The sequence below is a fragment of the Crocodylus porosus genome, unplaced genomic scaffold (genome assembly GCF_001723895.1).
Source record: "Crocodylus porosus isolate Cpor-Errol unplaced genomic scaffold, CroPor_comp1, whole genome shotgun sequence".
Classification (NCBI taxonomy): Eukaryota; Metazoa; Chordata; order Crocodylia; family Crocodylidae; genus Crocodylus; species Crocodylus porosus.
This window is the reverse complement of record NW_017728906.1, coordinates 29,045,418-29,070,560: the sequence shown is the minus strand read 5'-3', so window position 1 is coordinate 29,070,560 and position 25,143 is coordinate 29,045,418. Positions and strand designations below refer to the sequence as shown.

General features: G+C 41.6%; 1 long non-coding RNA gene across 3 annotated transcripts in view; it reads left to right on the top strand.

The window, feature by feature from the left end:
* Positions 1 to 617: 617 nt before the first annotated feature.
* Positions 618 to 25,143, top strand: part of LOC109305719 — a 36,679-nt gene continuing 12,153 nt past the window's right edge. The window contains exons 1-4 of one of the 3 annotated variants that reach the window (XR_002099680.1): positions 618 to 735; positions 908 to 957; positions 5,800 to 5,912; positions 22,827 to 22,858. This is a non-coding gene — a long non-coding RNA (uncharacterized LOC109305719). Of the gene's footprint in view, positions 736 to 907; positions 958 to 5,799; positions 5,913 to 7,741; positions 8,280 to 22,826; positions 22,859 to 25,143 lie in introns of those variants that run through there. The other 2 variants (XR_002099679.1, XR_002099681.1) reach the window with 2 other exon arrangements.

The window sequence follows — 25,143 nt, the reverse complement described above, 5'->3', positions numbered from 1 at the left end:
AGCTATTTCAACAGTATTCTTCAGTCCTGACATTAAAACACATTTTCTTCTACTTCTGGGTTTCTCAAGGACAAAGACTTGCAATTACGACAACATTGTAAAAATCTATGTGGTATTTTGGGGATAGACATAGATACCCCATGGAGATTCTGTTCAGAGCACCAGACTTATTTGTAAACTAACCTATAATTCGCAAACTGATCTCCAAAGAGAACAGAATTGTCTGTAATATTTAGCCTGAGTTTCACGTGCATATCATACAAAGTTTTAGGTTCAAGATGCAATGCAACATAACACATACTTAGCAAAGTTCAGAGAAGGATGGACATTATATCCTGTTACCCTAGGCTAACATGTTTTTTCTTTTATTATTCCTTTTTCTGAGATCACCAAACAAACCTTGGTTCTGAAAAAGATCTCAAGAGAGAAGGCTATAGATAATCCTTGGGGTTTGAGTTGTCACTATTTTAGATAATAGCTAAAAAAAAGTTAGTGCAATTGGGCATGGTTATTAGCATTAATAATAGGATGTGTAACTCATATTGTAGACCATGGAATTTCAACCTGGAGTTGTGTCTCAGTTGCTAGAAGTTTCAAAAGACATTTTCGTCTTTATTACCAGATACAAGAGAGATTCTAAAATCTTGTTTCAACTAACATAGGTTACAATATAGAAATGGCTAAGAACAAGTGATATATACATGCATCCAGTTGGGACATTACAAAGATCAACAAGTAATTTAATTTAGGTCAACAGAAAGATATTATATGGCACCAATTTTCATTCATTAGTAAATGAAGATATACTAACTTGAGAAACTTTGGTTAATTTTTTTGTTCTCACTTCTCTATTGTACCATTGTTGAATGTTAAAATGATTCCTGTGTGCTCTTTTTTGCTCTTTCAGTCCATTACACAGGCACTTCTGACCTAAAATTGAAGAAATGTTACCAGTGGGTGAGTTTATATGAATTACATTTGTTTTTCCATTTTTCCAGCCACCTAACTCCTGTTAGTCTGTTACACATTAATGAGGAATGCTTGCCTTCCTGATCCCTCACTGGTTGCAATAAAAAAGGAACTAGTTTTTGTAGTTAGTCCTAGCTTTTAAAAGGCTGTTGCCTGTTTCCAAGTGACCACAGAATGAAGGAGTGACAACCAGCTGTATCAACAAAATTAAGGAAGCTGTCAGCATTTCCAGCTAGACCAGTAATGAGATCCAATTAAACAAACCACAAGGCCTGAAAGAATATATTATAAGGGAAGACCTTAAATTAAATTATCTAAATATATCTTTATCTTAAAACAGGGGCCAGCAACCTTTTTCAAGCTGCAAGCTAGAACAACCCAGCCCCAGTCCATTGTAGGCCAGGTGACCTCAGTGGTATCTCAGCAGTAAGGTTGTCCTTCCCTGAATTTCCACTGCAGTCACAAAGCTGGAAGTGATGCTTGCACTCCTACTGCTTCTCTTAGCTCCATGATCCCTGGCTATGGTGTGAGTGAAAGTGAGCTGAAAGTGAGCTGAGGCCAGGGAGTGGGAAGCTGTGCCTGTACCACTTCTTTCTGCTTCTCCTTCCCTCTTCCACTCTCCTTCCTTCCCCCAGGGCTGCAATGCAAGTCCAGCTTCCAGTCAGAGCAGAGCTGTACCAGGACAGGGAATGCTCTTCCATGCTGCTCCTACTTCTCCCCCTTTTCCCTCACCCTATATATCCCAGCTCTGGTACAGCTCTGCTCTGGCTGGAAACTGCAGCCTTGGGGAGGAGGGAAGGGGGAGTGAAGAGGCAGTGATAGCTACATGGGTGCAGTTTCTAACTCCCCACTCCTGTGCAGCTCCCCTTTAGCTGGAAGCTGTGCCTATGCTGCAGCCTTAGGCTAGGGACAGAAGTTACACATAAACCAGTTTAACAGATCAGAAACTGGCTTAAACTTGTAAAAGAACATAAGTACAGTACACATAAACCCATTTCAAAATGGCCAAAACTGGTTTAAGATAAACCTGGTTGAATATGCTATCAGACTTAACTGATTTAGGTCAAACTGGTTTATGCAAATTCTGTCCCAAACCCCTTCCTGGTTTAAGTTAAACCAGAGTCCTCCAGCACCCCAGCAGGTTCTGAAGCCCTGGGCTGGGCTGTGCTCTCTTCTCTAGAGAGCAGGGCTGGCCCCTTCCCTCTGCTGTCTAGCATGAGCAGGGACAGGGGTGTGGCTAAATGCATCACAGCATGGCCCTGTTAAGGCAAAGTGGGCAGAGAGAGGATTAATTCCCTCCTCTCCCTCCCCTCCACTGCAGAAGGTCTGCCTGTCTGCAAATGATCGGAAAAGGCAGAGGTGTCAGCTCACGCAGAGCAGGGAGGGGGGTGCTATGCTATGCTGGAGAGAGACTCTTCCTCCTCATCATTCCTGCCCCCACTGCTGCAGGGTGGAGGTGGGGGGCTCTGTGCAGCGCTGCCCAGCCCATCACAACTTGGGCACAGGGAGCTGCTATCAATAAGCCACAGCCACTGTGGAGGGCCCCACCCCACCTCCCAACCCGGGCCGGCCCTGCTCAGCCCCAGCCAAGACAACCACATGACAGTGCCACCCTGGGCTGTGGGGGGTAGGGCCTGGCCCAGTGGCAACAGCTCAATGACAAGGAAGCTGAGCCCTGTCAGTGAGAGCAGCCTGGCCTAGCATGGATGGGTAATGGCTGGCTGGGCAGAGGGCTACACAGGCTAGCTCAGAGGTGCCACAGAGGCTCATGTGTCCTCAGCAAGCCCCTGCAGTGAGTGGCTGCCAGGATCCAGGCCTACTGGTACCTCCAAGTAGCCTGCTGCCCAGCCAGGTGCCCGCTGAGCATGCCAGGCCAGGCTGCTCTCACTAACAGGGCTCAGCTTCCCTGTTACTGAGCTGCAGCCCCTGGGAAGGGCCCTTCCCCTGCCCTTGCATCCCAGCCCAGGCCAGCCTTGCCATGCAGCTGCCTCAGCTGGGGCTGAGTGGGGCCAGCCTAGGCCAGAGGGGGCAAGTCCCTCCCCAGCAGCTGTGGCTTAATGACAGCTGCTCCCTGTATCTAGGCTGGGCTGGGCTAGGAAGCACAACACAGAGCCCCCTTCCCCAGCTTGCAGTGACAGGAAGAGGAGGAGAAAGAGGAGTTCTTCCCCCAGCCCACACAGAGCCCCCCTACCTACACTGTGGTGCGGGGGGAGGAGAGGAAAGAATCCCCCTCTGGAGCCTGGCAGCACTGCACAGAGCCCCCCTCCACATTCCATGGTGGTGGCAGCAGAGGAGGAGGAGGCAGGGAAAGAGCCCCCCTCCAGAGTGCTATGAGGGAGTCACTGTGGCGGGCAGGGCTCTCCCCCTCTTCCTCCTCCCTCATCACAGGAGACTGGTCATGCCCCCAACTGGTCATGCTTCCTCTTCCCTCACCTTCTGTGCCCTGCAGGCCAAGGTGAGGGTTTAAACCCCTCCTCAGTTATATTCAGGCCTGTTTGGGCCTGGCAACTCCTCCCCTTCCTCCTCAGCTCAGCTTCCCTGTGACAGGAAAGGGAGAGGATAATTTAGCACTTCCAGGCTTCTGGTCTGAGGCACTGCAGGCATGTGCCTGCATTTCTGGAATGAACAGTGAATGTCTATCCACTTGCGAATCAGTTCAATCTCTGCAGATTGAACTAACCTGCAAATATTGAATCACTTCAGGCTTGGGCTTTTTGAATGTCTGCCCCTAGCCTTAGAGAAGTAGAAGGGGAGGCAGGGAGAAACAGCAGGCACATCATCCAGCTACCTGGTCACAGCACAGCTCCTTGCTGCCTAGCCCCAATGCAGGCTCAGGCACAGGCACAGGCACAGGCAAAGAAAGCCCTATGGCTCTGCAGACTGAATCCAGTCCTTGGTCCATATGTTGCCTAATCTAATCTTAAAATGTTTATAGTAGTGATTTAATGTAACCAAATGTATTACATGCTGTTTCACTATGATAGAAATATTTTTGTAAGTTTCTTAGGTAAGTTTTAAAAACAAGCAGCATGCCAGTTGACATCATAAATGAAGGTGAAGAGAAAAACAAGATGGTGGCAAGCAGTACTCTATAATCTTGAAGGAAGAAGATAAGGAATCCTTCCTTCCAGATGTATAACTTTCACAGGAATATAAATTATCATTAACTGATGCCTTCCACATCTGCAGGAGAACTGATTCAATCCAGTTCCAAAAGGTTCAGTGGTACAAAGAAAGTTTAAATAAAACCAGTCAGAGAACATTTTCTAGGCTATTTGAGTAAGCCAACTCTAAATATAGTGTATAGGGCTAGAGGGAAATTTGGAGAACTTAGCACATTCAAGAAGACCTGCTACTAGTCTGCATGCCATCTTCCTCCCCCTTCTTGAGTTTGTTTGGCCAATACAGCTGATAATCTGTTGTCCTGTCACAGGAAGCCAGATAGACTATGGGACAACTCTCTGTTCTTATGTTTTGGAAGGTAAGCATCAGGATGTAGGCCAGTCTCTTGCCTCTTTTTTCAGTACTCAACCTGGACAGATAAACACCTATAATACAGATAACAACATATAGAATGCATGTTGAATTTGTATTCCTGTTTCTAGCAAGGTAAGTCAGCCTCTTTCAAAGCTCCAAAGTACCTAGCAACCACCGTATACAATCATATGATCTAATGGATTTCCAAATCATATATTCTCAAATAATCTCTTTGTCACTTGTTAAAGAGACTCTTAATCCCATAGTTCACACAAATATTTCATTTTTATTTGAGTTATATTTAGCCAAGTAAAAGGGACAGAAAGCAACAAAAAGTTATAAGGTAAGATTGATTCCCAATATATCTTGAAATTACTAATCAGATATTAATATATCCTATTTCAATCCTGCAATATTTATGCTCCTAGCCAAGATTACTCTGGTGAGCAAAATCAATGGGCCTAGTCATGTGAAAAAATATGAAATATAAACATTTCTTAGAGCAGACAAGTTCTCATGATGTCAACATACCTTATGGGGTATCCCAAAGTACTGTCAGAGTACTGAGAATCTTTCCATTTGCTCATGTTTTGCTTCTTCTGTATTTGAGTCCTTATGCTAGCTGCATAATTAAGCTACAGTTAAGGAGGAGTCTCCTTAAGAATACTAATGATGGAGGTCAGATAGAGAGTTCACTGTTGAGTGACATGACCAACTTCTTTCCTATTGACCAAGAGCACCAACTGCCAGTGAAGAATTACTCTATAATGTATATTGTTTTCTTTTGAGTACAAAATCACTCATATAATTCCCACTTAGAGAGAGAAGCAGCTGCAGGCATCCACTGCTTTTTAAAGAAAATTCTGGAGAAACTGTTCTATTGCATTTCAATTTTTGCTGTGAGTAGCATTTTGTGATCTGGTCACACATTCAGTCAATTAATGAAGTGATGAAATGAGGAACAAACCACAAGGTTACTAGACAAACTATGAATTACATATATTGTACAATAAGTTTGTGGCTGGTGCCTATCAGGCCTTTAATTGAATGTGTGGGTAGTGCCCAGACTCTGGATCACATGGGAACCCTAGGAGCATCCTTCAGGTGATCAGAGCTCCCAGACCTGGAAATACCCCCTGTGCTTTTGTGGCTGGAAGCCCCATCAGCTGCTACTTGCTGGTGCAGGGGGAGTCCAAGCTCAGGCAATGTGGTGCAATGGTATCATATCTCCTGCCATGCATGTGGGGAATGACAGGAAGCACAATTTTTGGGATCCCACAGCAGAGTCCATCGCATCTTTACTTTAATGTCTTTTAGGGCCTAAGTAACTTTTTCTTCCAATTTCTTATCCAGTGCCATACAACTGGGCAGTTTCCAAAGTACATTGAATGAAATGATTCTATCCCAAATAAGCCTCTTTATATCCACAGTACAGTGCTTGTACAGTGACTCCTAAAGTGATTAAGGTCATTGTGATTTATTTTCAGCATTGCACATAAAATATTTTAGATACTTATGACATGGTTTATAAGACGCATAATTTGTCAATATTACTTCCATTGGATTGACTTACCTTCACATGACATTATTGTACTATTATGAAAAGCCAGTGTGAAAAGAAATCTAATGGTGACAAGCATATTGACATATCATGCATTCTTCATAATGCATCCACAGTAAGTATGAAGTGATCGCATTATTTTGTGATTTCATCATCTTAATACCTACAAAATGTTGTCGCCTTAGCCAACAGTGTAAAGGCATTTCTCCCATTCAAGATATATATTCAAAAACATCAATTGCTGTAGCTGGTACTCTTATTCATTTATAATTTGAATCTAATACCTATTTTGAAACATTGGACATGTATTTTTATCAGAATGTTTACAAGTAGGGTATATTGAAATCTGAATTACTGATGGTATGTGATAAGGGATGCACTTAAAATGTAACCTAAATAGAATTGGATGTGTACATGAACATAGATACTGTCCTCAGGAATACCAGTTTAGTTTATTCTTGAATAAAGTACTTTTCAAAACTTCCATAAACTCTTGATATAATGTAGAGGCAATTATAGTTCAGATGCTTAAATGTAACTGAGAAGAGCTCCTTATCATCAAAAGTATTAGTATGCATACACATGTGTACACTTGTCCAAAGAGTGCTGGCTGCTCTTCATATAAAACAGCAGCCTAGGAACAGTTCTACTTTTGTTTTTCCTTCCCAGTAGTACCAAGAGGCTGGAAATTGCTGGGCCATGTTTATGCTCTGATTTTAGCCCCTTACTCCAGTTATATCCCTATGCCTTATCCACAGGAATGGAGCTGGCAAAGAAGTTATGAAGGTAGAGCAGGAAAGCGAATGTTTTCCTTACAAAACAGGAGCTCTTTGTGCTGCCTGTATTACCTTTAGTGTAGTTTCTGTGCAAGTATTCACCTCTGAAAAATATACAGGTTACATTGTAAGTATGTCCCTTATGATGTGCCCTAAAACCCAGGGGAAGAACATCTGTCTTCAAAGATCTCTTTGTGAAGTTTTTCTTGTCCGTTCACTTGAAGAGGCGATAAAAGGTTTTTACTCTGGCCACACCATATGCCTCTAAAGGGGCTTGTCTGTTTCTGCCAGCCTCGAATCTACTACTCTGCCAGTAGTCTACTACTTATAACTCATATTCAACCACCACAGTCAACAGCCTCTGTGTGATTGCCCAAATGCAGATATCATTCACATGGAAAATCTTTTGCGGTGTCAAGGAGAAAGGTGTGTACAACTGCAGAAGAAAGGAAATCCACAACTACATGATTGGTGTGCAGAACAAAGGGAGAGTAGGAATGTTCTAGCCAATGTTGGTATATACCACACATAAAAATCAATAACATATTATGTTCTTTTCTATTTACACATGTCTACTGAGGAGGACTTCTTAGTTTTGCAGTTCTAATATAATACAAATGGTTTAATGTTTGGTTTCTACAATGTAAATTTCTGTTCCTATAGTCTATATCATTTATCAGTTCTTGTCCAAGTTCTTCCATTGTCTTTTATGTGCTTTTACAAGGAAATCAAATGCTAAAATCTATACTGCTATAGCTTTTAACGTGGTACTTTTAAATGCAAAAATACAGACATATATAATGAAAAAACACGTTTTGTTTTCATTTGTAGGCAGCATAAAAACAAGCTATTAAATAGTTCTGTAGCAATGTTTATCTATAATTCATACCACAGCTCAATATGCAACTGCATACAGAGTTACATTTTCTGTTAAGAACGTGTAATGTATTTGTTACAGAAAATGTTCACAGTGTACTTCAGAGAAAAGGGGAGATAAGAAACAACCAGTAAAGGTTGTCTCTGTGATGGGTTATTAACAAGGCATTTCCTCACTTTCATGAGCTTAAAACCCTACAGTCCATCCCAAGCATAGGGCAGTGCAAAGTTGTATCACCAGATTAGGAGGAAGACAGAGGGACTACATGCACAATCTGGTTACTTCTTCTATCTTGCTCTAGTGAGGAGGCCATATGTGCCAATATATAGAAAACACCATTTTCTTCTGCTGTTATATTGACAGTGAATTAGCCAACACAGTGGAGATGTAAATCCAAGACCTTCTTTATTACTTATCTCTCTATACGCCACTATTTTCCACCAAACCTATACTTTTCTCAAGTATAGTCTTTTCTTTACTGGTGTTTCTTTACTCTAATATTGTGTTAATATAGTGTCTGTATTTAATGTGTTTTAGTTAAATATAAATTATCATAATAAGACCGGTTGAAAATGCACATGCAGTATTGCAGTCATTAAGGACTGTAAATGAAAGTTCATTTTTCAAGTTAGTATAATACTGCATTGTTTTTAACGGCAGCAAAATATTTTATTATGGAAAGCTACATACAAGTAACCTGACCACATACTGGACAAATTGTAATATTAATTACTGTGACACAACTTATTTATCCTTTTATTTACTACTTGAATTTTTTTTATGCTAGACTTCCATTAGAAAGTGCATGCATTATACAAACCTCAGATTCAGCTTATGACTGCAGAGAGTAGCAAGTTAATTAATCCAGGGCCTTAGAGGTCATTGGTACAGCATATGGCCCAAACTACTGTGGACAGCATACCATTCCCAGAGTACATCTATACCTAGCCTCCCAGGCTCTCCACCATTAATATACAACAACAAACAGTTGGGTTCAGGGGAAGACTTGCTTCAGCCACTAGCAGAGCCCCTACTTAGGGAGACCAGAACCTCCGGGCATGTCCAGATGTGTGTTTCCCTGGGGACAAATAGCAGAGGCACATAGTTGTGCCATTGCTACTGGTCCCCAGGGATCACTCATGTACATGCACTCTAATGCACAGTAAGTTGCCCTGGGTGAGATAGGGAAGGCATGGGCCAGCACCTGGGTTCGCCCTGGTAGCTTTATCTGGGGTCCTGGGGGCCTCCTAGGGCTCCAGTGGTGGTGATCCAGGAACATAGAGCTGGGCCAGCTGTCAGAGTGTAGCTCTTGCTGACTAGGCTCCAGTTCTGGGAGGTGCATGCTGCTGCCAAGCTCTTTTTTGGCATAGGTTATTTTTTGACAGTGATGTCAAAAAAACTAACCACTGTGCAAATTAGCAGCATGGTGAATGCCTGCAGGCACAGTATGTGTAGTTTGCAGCACCACAGACAGGTCTACAGTGCCACAACCTGCACATGTGTGCTCATCTGGACACACTCTCTGGATGCATGTAGAGTGTGGATGTGTGGTTCCCTGGGGACAAGTAATGGCAGCACACCTTGCACTGCTGCTTCTTGTCCCTGGCACATGGCAAGTTGCTCTGAGTGGCATAGGGGTCCCGGGGGCCTCTTACTTGGGGGCCTGGGGCTCCAGCCACAGTGATCCTACCAATTGGAGCCTGGATATGCAGGAGTCAAGAAAAACGTCAGGAAAAAAAAAAAACAGAGCAGTGCACACTCAGGTAGTGTGCATTTGCAGTGTGGAGAACACTGGTCTGTGTGGTATGTGGTGCTGCAAATGTGTTTGTAGCACCACATACTGCATGACCAAACTCGTCTGGACACTCCCTCTGAGTCTACCCATGTTGGGCTTTATGCCTGGCTTTTATGTGCCATGAAATCAATATCAGTGTTCAGTCCTTGGTTCCTAGTATTGAGTCATCTTATGAATTTTATTTCCAAATACATCTTTTAAAGATATTTGGAAGATTCCCTTTGAGTATAAGGATACTGAAGTCAGAAATAGCTTGGAAATAGTATTGTATAAACTCTTGTTAGTCTCAAAATTTGTTCTTATGTATTTTTAAATGGATAATATAATTGAAATTATTTTCTATCTTTTTGTTTCCAGATAAAAGTTCCTTCCTTCCAGTGCAGCCTAGGGTGCAGAATTTTCTAGATTATTTCCTTCAGTTGTCTCTTCAAATGTTTTGGTTACTTTTGCTCACTGGTAATCTTGAGATTCCCACTTCTGGGGCACCTTGACTGAAGGCAAGACCACATGTTTTCTCCCTATGCTCTCCCTGTCATCTTTTCTTTGTGTTAATAATAATTGTACAGACACAGAATAATATCTGAATACATTTTTTTAGATAATTCAGAGATTGCTTCATTTATGAACCTCTCTTCAGAACTAGATTTGAATAGTGGGGGGCATCCATACAGCTTGAATGGAAGTGGTGCAAATTTGAGGTGGGGCTTTTTGCCTCAGCACACATGTCCGGATATGCATTTTGGTGTGGTGCAAAATCTGCAGCCGGTGTGTGTGTGTATGGGGGAGCTAGAGCCTGGGGCCAGCATATATGCTGGACCCATCAGTATAAAAAGCTGCCCTGGCCTGGCCTCATCAGTACTTTCTCTCAGGAGCTTCTGGGGTGGCTGAGTCTGTACTCAACCCTCAAGCAACTGGGAACCTCAGCTGGTGGCTTGTCCATGGAGCTGTCACCATGGGAGTGTATGTGGTGAGCTTCACAGACATCTTGGTCTCCTGCCCCTTCTGTGGGAAGAGGGAGACCCTGGTGCACATGACCCTCGAGTGCACCAGGCAGCAGCCCCTCCACCACCAGAACATCCTTCTAAGATTCTGGTTGAATTTTACCTCCCAACCTTTTTGTTTTAGGTCACCCCATCCACAGCCCTACCAAGTCCCGAGACCTGATGGTCAACCCCCTCTTGGCCTTTGTGATCCCAAGTATTTTGTTGTAGCATTCACCCATTAGTCCCCATACAATAGGGGCCCGTGATATCTGCATGTTACAAATAGACAGGAGCTTCCAGGGCCCAGCCAATTGGTACCTGGGGACACTACCTGTTTTGCCAGCTGGACTGCTGAAGCAGCCCTGAGAGTTCCCTGTACTCTTTACCTGCTGTAGCAGTCTGGCAGTGGCAGGATGCTGCCTGGCTGTGACTTGCTTCACACCTGCCAGACCTGGTTGGGGACTGCACATCCAGTGGACTGTGGCTGCAGAGTTGACCTTTGTACAACACTACTGCCCTGTGTGCCCCTACCTAGCCATCTGGGAAGCTATCACCTGGAAGATGTTCCCAGTGTGGTTGCCTGCTTTCAACTGTCAAAGCATGTCCTCCTGGTCCCAACTGACTAGAAGTTCAGCCACCTACAGATGGGTCCAAGGTGCCAACTCTGAGCAGGTTCCTCTGCCGGGGTCCTCCTATTTGTCTCCCTACCAGGAATTCTGGTGTTCCCTGTTTGAAAACTGAAAAATCCCTGATAAAAAAATCCAAAAGGTCACTCTGTACAATACTTCAAAATCCATGTTCCTCCACAATTAAAACAAAAGACCACTATTTATAGGGAGAGAGAGCAAAAGACAGAGAGACAGTGATCAGTTGGGCAATGTTTTATTGATATATCTATAGTGTTAAAGCAGTTTGGAAGCCTACCAGTGTCTCTATCACCATAATAAAATTAATTCTAAATACCTATATGTTTTGCTGTTTGCCTTTGGTTTTATCATAGAGCAGTTAGAGCTTCCCCTGATCTCTTCACTAGCCAGGATGTGGGAACAGCTGCCTGTGCAGCAGCAGCTCCTGCCGGCAGGTCTCATCCTGTCTGGCAGCTGGACACACAGAGTGTGGTGGGGGGGATGTGAGGTTTGCAAAAAAGGGGTTTGGGAAAGGGGAATGTGGGTGGCTGTAGAGGGATGGGAGGGTTGTGGGGTGTGTGGATAGGTGTGGGTGGATGTGGGTAGACTGTGGGGGAGCTGCTCAGGTGGGTCCCATGCCCCCCCACAGCTCACAGACTGCCCCTCCACAGCTCACAGACTGCCCTGCACAGGGCTACAGCCCCCCCCAACAGGGGTCACATAACCCCCACAGGAGGTACCACCCACCCCTGCAGGACCCATGTGCCCTACCAATGCTTGCACCCCCGTCCCTATCCCCTACTGGCTCCTGAAGCCCCTCCCCAATGGCTGCCTTACAAAGCCCCAGCCTCCTGGCACTTAAAAAAAAGAAAAAAAGCCCACACTCACCAGCAGTAGCAGCTGCAGTCAGGGTCACTGGGGCCTCCTGGCTGGTAAGTAGGCAGTGGGAGAGGCTGGAAGAAGGGGGAGAGGACCATGGGGTGACCTCCCACTGGCCCCAGCCACCCCATTACTGCCCCACCTAGCCCCAGCATCCCAGAAATAAAAAAAAAAAGCCCCATGCTCACTAGCAGTAGCAGCTCCCAAATGGGGGTTAAGTGGGGCTTTGTGTCATACCCCCACACACATAGTACAGGGCACCAGAATGCAGCAGGGACTGGCCCCAGCTGCTTGGCACCCACACTGCCACTGTCTCATGTCAACCAGGGCCTGGCACAGCTCAGCCTGAGCAGCCCCGGGTGCCCAAAAGTGCATGAAGCCATGCGACACCCTGTTGACCCTGGCCTCACCCATGCAATGGGGCAATGGCAATGCAGGTGCCAGGCAGCTGAGGCCAGTCCCCACTGCCCAATGCTGCCTTGTGCTGAGATGGGGGAGGCCCCACAAAGCCCCAGTGACCCTGACAGCAGCTGCTGCTGTTGGTGAGTGTGGGGCTTTTTTTTTAATTGCTGGGATGCTGGGGAGCTGGTGGGGGATGGTGCCATGTGGGGAAGCCATGGGGGGCCTGGAGAAGCAGGCAGGGGATGCAGGGGGGCATTGATCTGCAGGGCTCAGGGGTAGGCAGGGGATATGGCCGGGTGGGGCAGTGATCTCGGGGGCTCAGGAAGCGGGAAGGAGATGGGGCCAGCATAGTCCCCTGTCTCCTCCTCCAACCCACTCACCCTCACTGCCTACTTACCATCATGGAGCCTGGGTCTATCTCCTGGCAGCGTGCTTCAGCACCGGGGCAAGGGCCAACCAGAGCATCTCTTCTGAGGACCTGAGCCTCTGGTTGCTTCAGCCTGATGCTCTTTTCCCCTGGGGTATTTTCTGACCCCTGGATATCCAGAGGTCTACTTGTGCCCCTGCTGTAAATTTGCAGCATGAGGAAGGTTTTTTTGTTTCTACCACACATGCCTTTGAAATGCTGCAAGAGGCATGTGCCTGTTTGTCTGGCCGCACCCATGACGTAAATAAGACAAGCACTATAGTCTTGCTTGTGTCTGGTGTGCTTAGTCTATAGATATGAAAAATCAGTTTGCCTACTTTGTTTATGGCAGTGAGTTTACCTTTGGCACATCTTTTTGGGCTATATTACTTCTTTTTAAATTCTCTCTAGTTCTTCTAATTTTGGATACATTTATTTTTAGAGAAGAATTTTTCCAGATTTTCTGCTTTTAAAAATATTAACTATGTGAAACAGAGCCAAGGAGCTTTGGCTCCATTTAAACACATCTGTATTTAAGAGATTACATTGTATAAGGCATCTTTTTATTATTATTTGAAAATTAGTCTCAATGGCCACTTAAAAGCATTTTCTGCTTCTTTTTGAGTAAAAGTGTTTCCCTGAAAAACTGCAAGTGTTTGTCACTATAGCTGGGTGGGAATTTTTCAATGAAAAGAAATTGGAAAATGCCAATTCATCAAAGCCTTGAACATTACTTTGGTCTGTACCAGTTTTGATAAAATTTCATCAAGTCCAGCTTGAAATTGCTGGTTAAAATCAGACTGAGTTCTGTACTAAAATAACAAATATGCTTATGATCTAGGTACTCACACTTTAGACTTTCGACACCACGGTTAAAAATGACTTAATTTTTATGAATTAGATAAAGTAGGAACTTTTATATGGATTATACACATACTAAGAAAATGTGTCTGTGTGGGTGGAAAGGTCGGAGGTCATTTAATTTATTTCCCACCTAGTACTATTTACCATTCAAATTATGCTAACTAAAATATGTAAAACTAGATACACACGGTAAACCTGATTCGCTGTACTGCATTAGACCACCTACAACTAACTGCTGTATAATTCTTCTCTTTGAAAGTTTCACTGTTTAATGTAATTAAAACTTTCTAAATAAATGCCCAGATCCTCATTTGCCCGAGTGGGTGTTGAACTGCTATGAACAAAATGAACTGAATATTAACCCAATAAACAATCTACCCTTAAAAAGAACATTATATTGTTAAAAAATGGCCTGGGGTGTTTTTTTTCTGGTTTTAACATGCTTGTTTATTACATCTTTGCACTTCTTGATTTCTAGTGGGAACCAAAGGGCTGAAATGCCATCACATCTTCTTACACTTTAGTCACCTGGGATAAAGCAGAAAGTAAAACCATCTCACAGGAAAGCCAATTTTCACACCGTTTAGTCTGAGGATCCAGTTCTACAAAATAATTGCACATTTATTTTAGACCATGCAATTAGCCTTACTGACTTTTAAGAGACTTGCTCATAGAAGTAAAGTTAACATCTTCAGTAAGGATTTGAAAAGATTCAGACCTATAATATTCATTATAGATTCAGACCTATAATGGTCCAGATGTTCATTATGAAGCTTAGTTGGCAACACACTTTCCTGCAAAACTCTTCAGATTTACCAGTCCCTTTATAACCCTGAACTAATCTACATTTCAAAAATGCTGTTAAATTCTGTTGTTGTTTAGTCAGACAACTTGTCCCACTGAGAAAAATCACTAAGCAGAATATATTTACAGGCAATGTCTGTTGAGACATACAGACAAAAAAGTTGTTTTCTGTTCTCCTGGTAATGCATACAGCACATATGTTGCTGATGAGAAAGATACCCAGAGAGAGGGGAAAAATAAATCTTGGATTGTCTTCCACTGTCAGAATTAATTTCCCATTCATTTTTGGAAAATTCATTTTCCTCCTGTAGATTGATTCTAAAATGCTCACTTGACCTACCAGTACTTCTTTCAAGGCCTGCTATTTATACATCTTTAGCTATGCTCCTTCTGTTGCCTACTTGAGATTTCTAGTATGGCTCATGGAATATCATAAAATGGAAAGCAAAGGATTTGAGCGGTACTTTGTTTTTGGAAGCATCAGCACATTTCTGAAACATATTTATAAGATTGGCCAATGCACTGTAATTTAGCAGCCACATCCATTTGCTTTTCAGGGAACCAAACTTTTGTGCACACAAAACCTGCAACTGATTTGAGAAACTTAACAGTATCACTGGATCTCTTTATCATTTTAAAGGTGTCAGAGATCTGGGCAGCTGAGGACTCCTAAGTGTAAAATAAAGACCAGAAAGAACCATCAGATTATCTAGCCTGACCTTTAAGACACCATCTACATTTTAACGGTAACCTGTTGCCAGTTACATATTCACCCAATTAATGGCATGATAAAAGGAGCAATAAGCTACAAAGTTAGTCCACAAAAAATGGGTAATAATATAATATTGTAGCTTGTTCTACTTGTACCATTAATTGCTGATACGATTTAGCGGATATTTAACCAGATTTGATGGCTGAATCTCCAAAATTGAATCGAATCAGGAGACCCTTTAATCTCTCTGAATCTATTCAGAGAGATTCCATGAGTTGGCCATAGACACAGCTTTAAATGTTTTTTCTATATACCTCAAGGTTCCAGGTGGCTCATGAATGCTGAGATGCTCATGTGAATGGAGAATCCCACAAGCACTTCTAGTCTGCTTCCAGGTCCACTGCACAGCATGTAGGGGACCCTCCCCCTGGCTTGTGAATGGTGCCTCCTGGGTCTGGGGGGGCACCCGGGGTCCTCCTACAGCTGACTGCTGAGCAAGGGGCGTGTGTGGGGGGGTGTCCCCCACATGCAGCTGTAGACCCAGAGGTGAACCACAAGTACTTCCAGTCCACTTCTGGGTCCACCACTGTGGGATGCTCCATCTGCCCCAGCATCATAGCATTCATGAGCCATGCCTGGTACCTTGAGATATGCACAAAAAATATTTCAGATTGTGTCTATGGCTGAATTGCTGAGTCTCTGAATCAGCATCGAATCTTCAGATTCAGCCAAATCAAATCGGGATAGTGATCTGAATCAATCAAATCACTGTCCCCAATTTGGGCCAAATCTGAATCTGAATCAAATATAGCCCATTTCACAAATCCCTAGTGGCCAAGTGTTACCCTGTGACTGGAAGCCCCATCAACTAAGGATCTCCCAGCCATAGCGGTGTATCATCTGCTGCCAGACCCACATCTGACAAGGTTTGCAGTGGTGACAGTGCTCTCTGCACTGCCTCCCACTGTAAGCCTGATCAGGGAAGACAATACTGCTCCCCTGTGAACCTGCAGCAGTGACATCATCATCAAATGAAGGCTGACAATGTGTGGCAAGCAGGAGTAACAATTGTGTAGATCATATGTTAGATGACATTGCTCCCTTACTTGCCCAGAGACTGTGTAGAAGAACCCCTATATACCACAGGCCATTAATTTTTAGTTAATTATTCCTGTACTTAGTCCAGTAACTTGTGTTTTACTCAAGAAAATCTTCCAGGACAGCATCAAGCCTTGACCAGAAAGTTCAATAAATATGTAACCCACCACTTCCATTGGTAATTTGTTTTAGTAGTCAATGTGCCTTCCCACATCTCAACACAAAACACACGTATTGAAAGCGTGCACCTTACTTACTGCTCATATTGGTAAGGCTTAAGCAATAACTGAAAGCTTTTTTTATTGTGCTTTTCTCTGCTAAAGAGAACAATAAGCAAAATGTCATACAAGTCAAGGTAAAATTTCCTATACAAGTCTAAGTACATAACATCTTTGTTATTTTATCAACCAGACTTCTAGTCTCCTCAAAAAAATAAATCAGATTTGTTTGACAGGATCTTCTTTCCATTAGCCCATGTTCACTGGTACATAAATATGCTCACATTGTTTATCACCTGAACGAGCCTTTCCATTATTTTGTCTAGTATTGATGTCAGGCTCTAAATCAGTTAGTTAACTCAGGCCATCCCTTTTAACAGTAGCCTTTTTCAACTGTCTGGAAACCTCATGGTAATCCAAGATTTATTTAAAATGACATAAGTAAGTAGCTCTTTTAAGACTCTTAATTGTAAATTAAACTATCCCTGCTGGAAAGTTTTTCTAGTCCATTATTACATGGTCATTGTGATATGACATCATTTTGCTTCTTTCTAAAATGTAAAAAAAATATGTACTCAACATGGCTGCATAATTAGCAACATCACATTCCCATCTAGCTATGTCCCACAGAGCTACAATTAAGAGATGCAGCAAATTCACTCTTTAATCTGAGAATTTTTTTGTGAAAGAGCTGTTTAGTTTTGTGTGTGTTTGAAATATTTACCTTGCAGACAAACATAAAGATACTAGCTTCAGTTGGCTGCCACCCAGATGAATTCATGACCCACATGCTGTCACAGATATAGCATGAGATTTAATTACTAGCGCTGTTTAATATATAAAATATTTCTGTAGCTTGCTAGTATAGCATACAAATCATATTTTTCAAAATTAAGTATTTTTGTGATCTTTATGGCACTCATTAAGCTTCACTGAGAAGTGAAGAGACTTCAGCTGCATGTGAAAAATAGGAGCAGATGGATTAGGAAAGTGTGAATAGGTGATGTTTCATGCAGTACAGCTGAAAATGTGCAAAAATGGGTAGCCTTCATATATAATTATTCAAATATTTCTATAAACATTTGAAGTCATAAAAATCAGTAGGAACCTACAACATATCCTTGTTATTGAACATGTATTGTAAGACTTGAATTAGGGCATGTTTACTTCACTTCACTGACTGCAACAATTTCAGTTGTTCTGGGGTTTTTATTATTTTTTTACTTTGTTTGTTTCTTGCAATGCTCCAGCGCTTCTATTCTATCTATCTATCTAGCTAGCTGTTATTTGCTTAAGTTTGTTTGTTTGTTTGTTTTTAACAAAAGGGATAAGGAAACATAACAAAACCTTCCCCTGTGTTAACATAATTTTGAATCTGCTACGGTGCACAACACACTCAAAGCTTTGTCACTGAAACATTGTACTAATATTTCTGTTTCTATTTCTGAGTGCTGTCTACACTAACTGGAAGCTCCCTTGCAATAGGCTAAAATAGTGACACTAAGTCCAGTATTACATTCCATCTACCCACAAAGCTGATGACAGTTAATGTAAATTGTTCTTTAACCTTATATGGGTGTAATTTCAGTTAAATCAGATAGAATCTTGGAAGTGAAAGGCCTATAAAATCAGACTTGTGATAACAATTGTAAAACTTTTGGGGAAATACTCTTATTTTGCTTTGAGCACCATGAAAAGTAAATTTTATCCTGAAGGTATTATACAACGAGTTTATCCTGAAATACCATATAATCTTCATGGATTTAGGTTTTTTATATACAATTTCAATGTCAACCAAACAGCTTACTAGGATCTCTGTGTATCAACCATTCACTGCTTACATTTTTAAATGAAAGAATAAGATGCTTTCTTTACTGGAACTTTCAGTAAGGACTATGCAAAGTATTGTGAAGCTGTATACAAGTGATAAATGTTACTTACAATGTTACTTGTAAATGTTCCAGTGATAAACAACAAACAGAGGTACCAGCATTGCATGGCCATGGCACAGAGTCAATATGCTTTAAAATCACTTGGAATATTTAATTGGATTGGGACCATGGGTGAAATCTAGTCTCATTTTTTTGTTCTGACTTTACTCCTTTGGTCCTAAATGTTGTGTGACAATCAACATATTTTTGTCATTTCATTTTTAAATTTTAAAATGGTCAAAAACTAAGTGAAATCAAACTGGAATATCCTATTGTTTACATGAATCAGCATCTTGTAATAAACTAAAGAAACACATTTAATTTGTACACAATATATTCTTTACATTCACTCTTTTAATATTTTTCTTCTGTAACTCTCAACATGTTCCATGCTGAATTAATTGGAAAGTGAGATCCCTCATGTAGCAACATAATACCTCTAAATTCCTGTAGATTGCAACCAAGCACTATGTAACCTAAATAATACAGCATGTATATTCCATAAAGACTCTGTCTTTTCTCAGTTGTCAGATCCTTTACTATGGAGTTATGTAGGAATCAGTAGAAGGAAAACTGTGTATGTTACAGGGAAGTCATGTACATGGTCCAGCTATGGTCATCAAGAGCCTAGTGGATTAACCAAAAAATGTTACTCAAGAGTCAAAAACAAAAACACAAAGTTCTATTTGGGCTAAGGACAGACTTTAAAAAGCCTGAGCTTGAATTGATTCAATTTTTGCAAGTTAGTCTTACCTGGTTAGGCTAAACTGTTTTCTAAGCACACAAACATTCCCTCTGGACTGAAAAAATTCAGGCACATGCCTGCAGTGGCTTAGGCTAGAAGCCAGGGGAGCACTAGAGCAGCCCACCCTTCATTTCCAGAGTGCTAAGCTTAAGGGGCCCATGGCCAGGCCCTGCTAGGACACTATTATTATTCCCTCCTGAGCATCGGATCAGGGAATGCTTATCACCCCTAACTGCTTATCGACCCATTAAGAAAACAAAGCCTCTCTCTATTAGTTCAAGCTCTTCTTAAACAGCTTTTCCAAGGAAGGACTTTAAGCTACCTGTTGATTAGCTCCAGAAAGTCTGTCTGCCTTTGTCTCCTCCCACAGCAGGGACTGTAGCCAGCATGTAGTCTGCTAGCTAATGCTGAGGTGTCTGCATAAGGCAGAGGGGACGGAGGAATAATCCCTGTTTAGAAGAAACTATGCAGATGTGATGTGCCTGGAAGTCTCTGCCAGAGCTCCAGTGAGGGTGCAGAGGGGAAGGGCTAGCCTTGCTGTGAAGCAGAAATCCCCACCCAGCCCAGAGAACATGCTGGAATGCTGGGATAGTCTGGTTTATCTTAAACCAGCAAGGGGTCTGGGATAGGCATTGCATAAATCAGTTTAACCCAAATTAGTTAAGTCTGATACTACGTTCAACCAGGTTTATCTCAAACTGATTTCAGCCATTTTCAAACTGGCTTATGTGCACTGAACTTCTGTTCTGTTATAGGTTTAAAACCGTTTCTGATCATTTAAATCAGTTTATGTGTAATATCTGCCCCTAGCCTTGGTGTTTTTATGTTCCATATGTTTAGGGATTGCATAGAACCAAAACTTTTGCTTAGATATTGCAAGTGCAACTCTTTCAAAACATTTAGGGCAGAAATCTATTTCCCTCTCTAGACATGCAAAAATGAGTGCTAAAAATACAGTCTGGACAGTCTGTTGAGTTTGCTTTCCTGTGGTAGGAGGCCACAGAAGAAGAACAGGGGAGGGGTGTCTTGGGAAGACAGCCATGCTTTGATTCCTTTTAGGGGAAGAAACAGTGGAGAGGAAGCCCTGCAGGGCTGGGTAAGAAGAGAGAATGACAGGTCCAGGAGGAAGGTACAGTGAATTAAATGCTAGCAATACCTGTGAAGCATGGGCAAGTTTATGGGGTGAGTACTGGTGAGCTAGGCTTAGCCAACATTCCTTAATTGCACTTAAAGTCTCTGGGGTCAGCCTTCCTAACTAGCAGATGCACAACATCGAGGCATGGCATGCAAGAAGGGAAAAAGGGGGAGAGGGAATCCTGGGAGACTGGACTGGGGCAGGACTAAACCATGCACCAAGCAGCACTACAGCTGGCTAAGACAAGGTTCTTTTACAGGTCTCTGGCTTTTCTGGTCCCTGTAGCTAATTTGAATGCCCTAATTCTAACTGTAGCTAGTTTTCTTTGACTACCCTCAGTTGTCCCTCTGAATGATCCAAGTCTCAGCTGTGCCTGCCTAACTAAACTCTCCCTGCACAGGTACAATATGTCTACTGAAGTGGTCACCAATCAGATCAGGAACTAGAGCCAAAGTACTGAAACATTATTATGTTTTTTCTAGGTGTACAGGGCTTTAGGTGTCTAGGGATGTCTAACAGACTGGCTCTAAATGCATAGTACTGCTGTGCCTCTAGAAAAGGCTAGACACCAAGACATGTGGCTGCTTGCAGAGATGGAAAAATGATGCTTTAAATTAAGCACCGCACACTCCTGCACTGAGCCCAGCACATGCCCAAAAGAGGCAGCGTGTTAGTTGCACCCAGCTTTCCCAACATCTGTATAGTTAGAGAGCTTTGTTGGGCCTTTTTGAATTAGCTTTAGCTAAAAGTTCCACAAAGACCACTAATGTATCTGATCTCTGCAGATGCTGTGGAGCTGAGCCAAAGTAACACGTGGCTGCTTCCAGTAGAGTGTGTTTTGTTTTTTTTGTTTTTTCCATGTCTGTCAACACCCTAAGTCAGTTTTATCTGACCACATTTTAGGTGTGTAGTGCACTTGCACACTTTACTGAAATTCATTTTTTAAAATGCATTGAGTTTCTCAGAAAAAAATGGGGAAACAGAATTCTACCCTAACTGTAATATATCTACTTGCTACTTAAAAGTGACTCACAGTCCTGCTATTATAGCAATTCTTAATTAAACCTTATCTACAGTAATTTTTTCCTAGTGCCTGAAAACTTTCTTCTCTTACTTGTTAAACAATTCAGCTGAGAATTCATTTACAAGTATCTGAGTTTTCCCTTTCAGTCTACACCTTCCCCTTCCTTCTCCATACCCTATGCAGACACATGCATGTGCACATAACCACCGCTTTTCCTTTGCCTCAGAAACTTATGTAAATTCCCATGTTGTTTTTCATTTCAGAACTGGAAGGCTTTGTAAATATGGTATACAGCAAAATTAGATCAGTTACACTCTTTCAATTGGAAAATTGAAGCTTATGTACTTTATTTCTGAATAAATTGCCCTTTTATTTAACTTTCATAGTTTGCGAATATTGGAGCCAATTGTTTCAAAAAGCTGCTATAAATTAAAGGTATTTCTAACTTCTTTAATTTTTACAATCCCCTGGAACCTCCATGTCAACATGCATAAAAAAATGACCTAAAAGAACTTGGTCCCTAAGCTGGTTGGGACTGTTACAGCTGTTTCTTTAGAATGTGCTTCACAAAAATCGCTTTTGGCAGGGTGAAAAAATAGAGCTTTTAATAGAAATTAAGGGCATGCTCCATGGGGGGGGGGGTGCTAATTAAAAGTGCTTCAGTATCACATGTATCGGCATCCCTGACACTGAAAAATGGTGGCAGGGTGCTGTGAACTAAAGCTCATTTGATGAGCTTTAGTTCAAAGCACCCCACGACCATTTTTCAGTGCAGGGACACTGATACAGATGATGCTAGTGTCTGCTGGAGCATGTTTATTTCTGTGTTCCAGCAGACTTAATTAAAAGTCTGCTCTGATGCACTGGATTTCCAGCTTGTCAGAGCCAGCTCCTTGCATGTGTATAGAAGCCCTACGTGCCTTGTTATTTAGGTTGTAGCAAGTATTGCTGTGCCATATTTAAAGTTAGAGTGTGTTCTGAGCAGCATCTGGTAATGCTTACTGCAATCTCCCAGCCCACATGCCTTATAGAGAGCTCTGATGAGTTAGATCTCTGCTGCTGGTGGAAGGCATAAGGAGTCGAGGTCAAGCCAGGATGCCTACCACTAGATCTTCTAGTAGCCCTTTACTGGAAGTAGTCTGAGACTCTGGTATGGTCCTAGGACTGGGATGAATGATCAGCTGATTGTTGGTTTCAGGCCTGGGACCACACTGGACCCAGTTCCAGACTCCTCTAAGGTCCCAGGACTGGAGCCAACAATCAGTACAAATTGCTAGTATTATATCTGTGGAAAAGTTGGACAATGCTACTTAATAAGATTTGGAGATACTCCTCCAATGAGAAGTCCTAACTGCTGTGAGGCAAGTGAACTTAATACGCATTTTCCTGCTTGAACATATGGACTCTGGCATTTTAAGTGCAGTTAACATACCCTAAGTGTAACATGCCCTAAATGTGATGGAAGTGGATTTCTTATTAACATGAAAGGATTCTTTGAACCATACATACTGTAAATATTTCAAACTTGCATTTTATTTTAATAGAGCTAAAGGTTTCACCCAGAGTGCCTGCAGGGCTGGAGAATAGTGAAGTTTTCAGTTGCTTTTGAAAAATGGTAAGCTCTGGACTCGAATGTTCCTATGGAAGTCTTCTGGTTATGCATTTCTGAACTTGCTCTCATTAAGTTATGCTAGACACACTAAAAGGGTATGTCTACACATACACTTTTAATGCACATTAGCCCAATTAGCACTATTAGTACTCCTTAAAACTAGCAATTTAAGGCTATTTGAGTCTAAATTTGATACCTACATAAAGCAGGTATCAGATTTATGCCTGAAGAGTCTAATCACATTAGTGAACATGTAGACGTGCTATTGCGCATTCACATGGTGTGTGCCCATTGACTTGGGACTAACATGCTCAGAGGAGAGTTAAACATGCTCTGCTATTAAAGGTGAATGTGTAGCAGCAGAAAACAGAGATTTCAAAATATAATTTGATTTCATTGTTAAAATCCTAAGAAATGTCAGGGGTGTAGGTTGTAGCCATGTTGGTCTAAGGATCTAGACAGACAAGGTTCTTTGGGTGAACCTCCTGGACACAAAAAATCATGGACTAAATATAGACATTAGACATTGGATTTATGACACATTATAACCTGCCCAATATCTAACTCCCCAGGAACCTCTCCACTGTTTAACTGCTATATTCATTCCCTTTCTCCCCCACCGCAATATAATCTCTCTCTCACCCACTGACTCCTCTATTTACATCTTCATTGACTGCCTGTCTTGCATGCATACACTCCAGCCTCTGGCTTCTTTACTTTTTATTCCATCCAGGAAGAGCACAAACCAACCACAGAAACTTCATCAGCCTGACAAAGAGTTTTTAAACCCAAAAGCTTGCTTTTTTTTTTTTTCCCCAGCTATTTAAGTTGGTCTAATAAAAAATATTAGATTCACCCAAGGAACCTTGTCTGCCTAAGAAATGTCAGGGAACAAAATGATCAAAGTACTTGCTGTTTACATGATCAACATGAAAACAGGGATAAACTAAGACCATTTATGTGTTGCATATCACTTTACTGATATTAAACATTTGAACACAGAGCTATAAGAAAATATAAATTGAGTCCCAGTAAGGAGAAACCATACATGCTTTTGTTTAAAAAAACCTAGTCTCCATCCTAATTTCAGATCTAAGTCAATCAACACTTCTCAATATACTGTATTTCTATTTCCATTTACACTCAGATAAATTTCCTTCAAGTCTACCAAAAACACAGAGGATGATTTCAACTATCATGTAAATTGTTCTCATTACTCTTATCCATATTTCATAGACTCTACTTGACATTTTGTCTTCCTAATTTCAGTTACTGAATACTTGTTTGAATCTGTCTTTTTAAGGACTTATCTTTGTTTATCAGCCTGATTGAACTTTGTCATTTATTTATTAGCCATAAGAAGATTTATCTTTGTGTGGGTTTAATGAACTGAAAAAGCAAACAACATTTTAAAATGTTGTGCTATTCATTGCATCTTGAGAAGTGAAAATCGAGAATTTAGCATAAAGAGAGCAACTTGACAATGGAACAAAGAATATTTGTATATTTACTGTTTCTGTTGTGATTATTAATCTATTTACTATTTTAATTGGATTCATTCATGTTTTGTTTTCTCTTATGGCGAATAAGGCACATTTTTGGGCAGTTACTTATTAATTCAGTGCACTATAAAAGTATGCACATTCAATGGAAAACATTTTTGTGTTGCTTTATTGCAAAAATATGTATCTGTATTAGAGTATTGAAAGTTCTGTGGTGAACAACATCACCTATATGGAAATAAATTAGAAAGTTTCTGAATATATTTACAAATAATTCCCTAACTTTATTAGAATACATTTTTTTTTTACACAAGGGAGGCATCTACATGTTCATTAATGTGCAGAGGCTACTGTACATTTAATTTAGTACATGTATAATCAAGTACTAAATAAATGTGCAGTAACCAGAGTTAGTGTGCAGTCACACCAGTGAACACATTTTTACTGATGCTACTCTGAAGTCGCTTAATGATACTATGCAGTAGGGTATAGCACAGTTCATGCTGTGACACACAACTCTGCAGAATTATTAGGGTATTGCGCAGTTAGCATCTCATGTAGATGCACCAAAGATACGTTTTTTATAGAATATGATTGTATACACAAGTTTCTTAACTGGTATAAATAAATATTTTACTGAAACCAAGTTACTTTGATTATCATAAAAATCATAGAAAATTAGGGTCAGAAGGGACCTCTGGAGCTCATCTACTCCAGCCCCCTGCACAAAGCAGGACGATCCTCAAC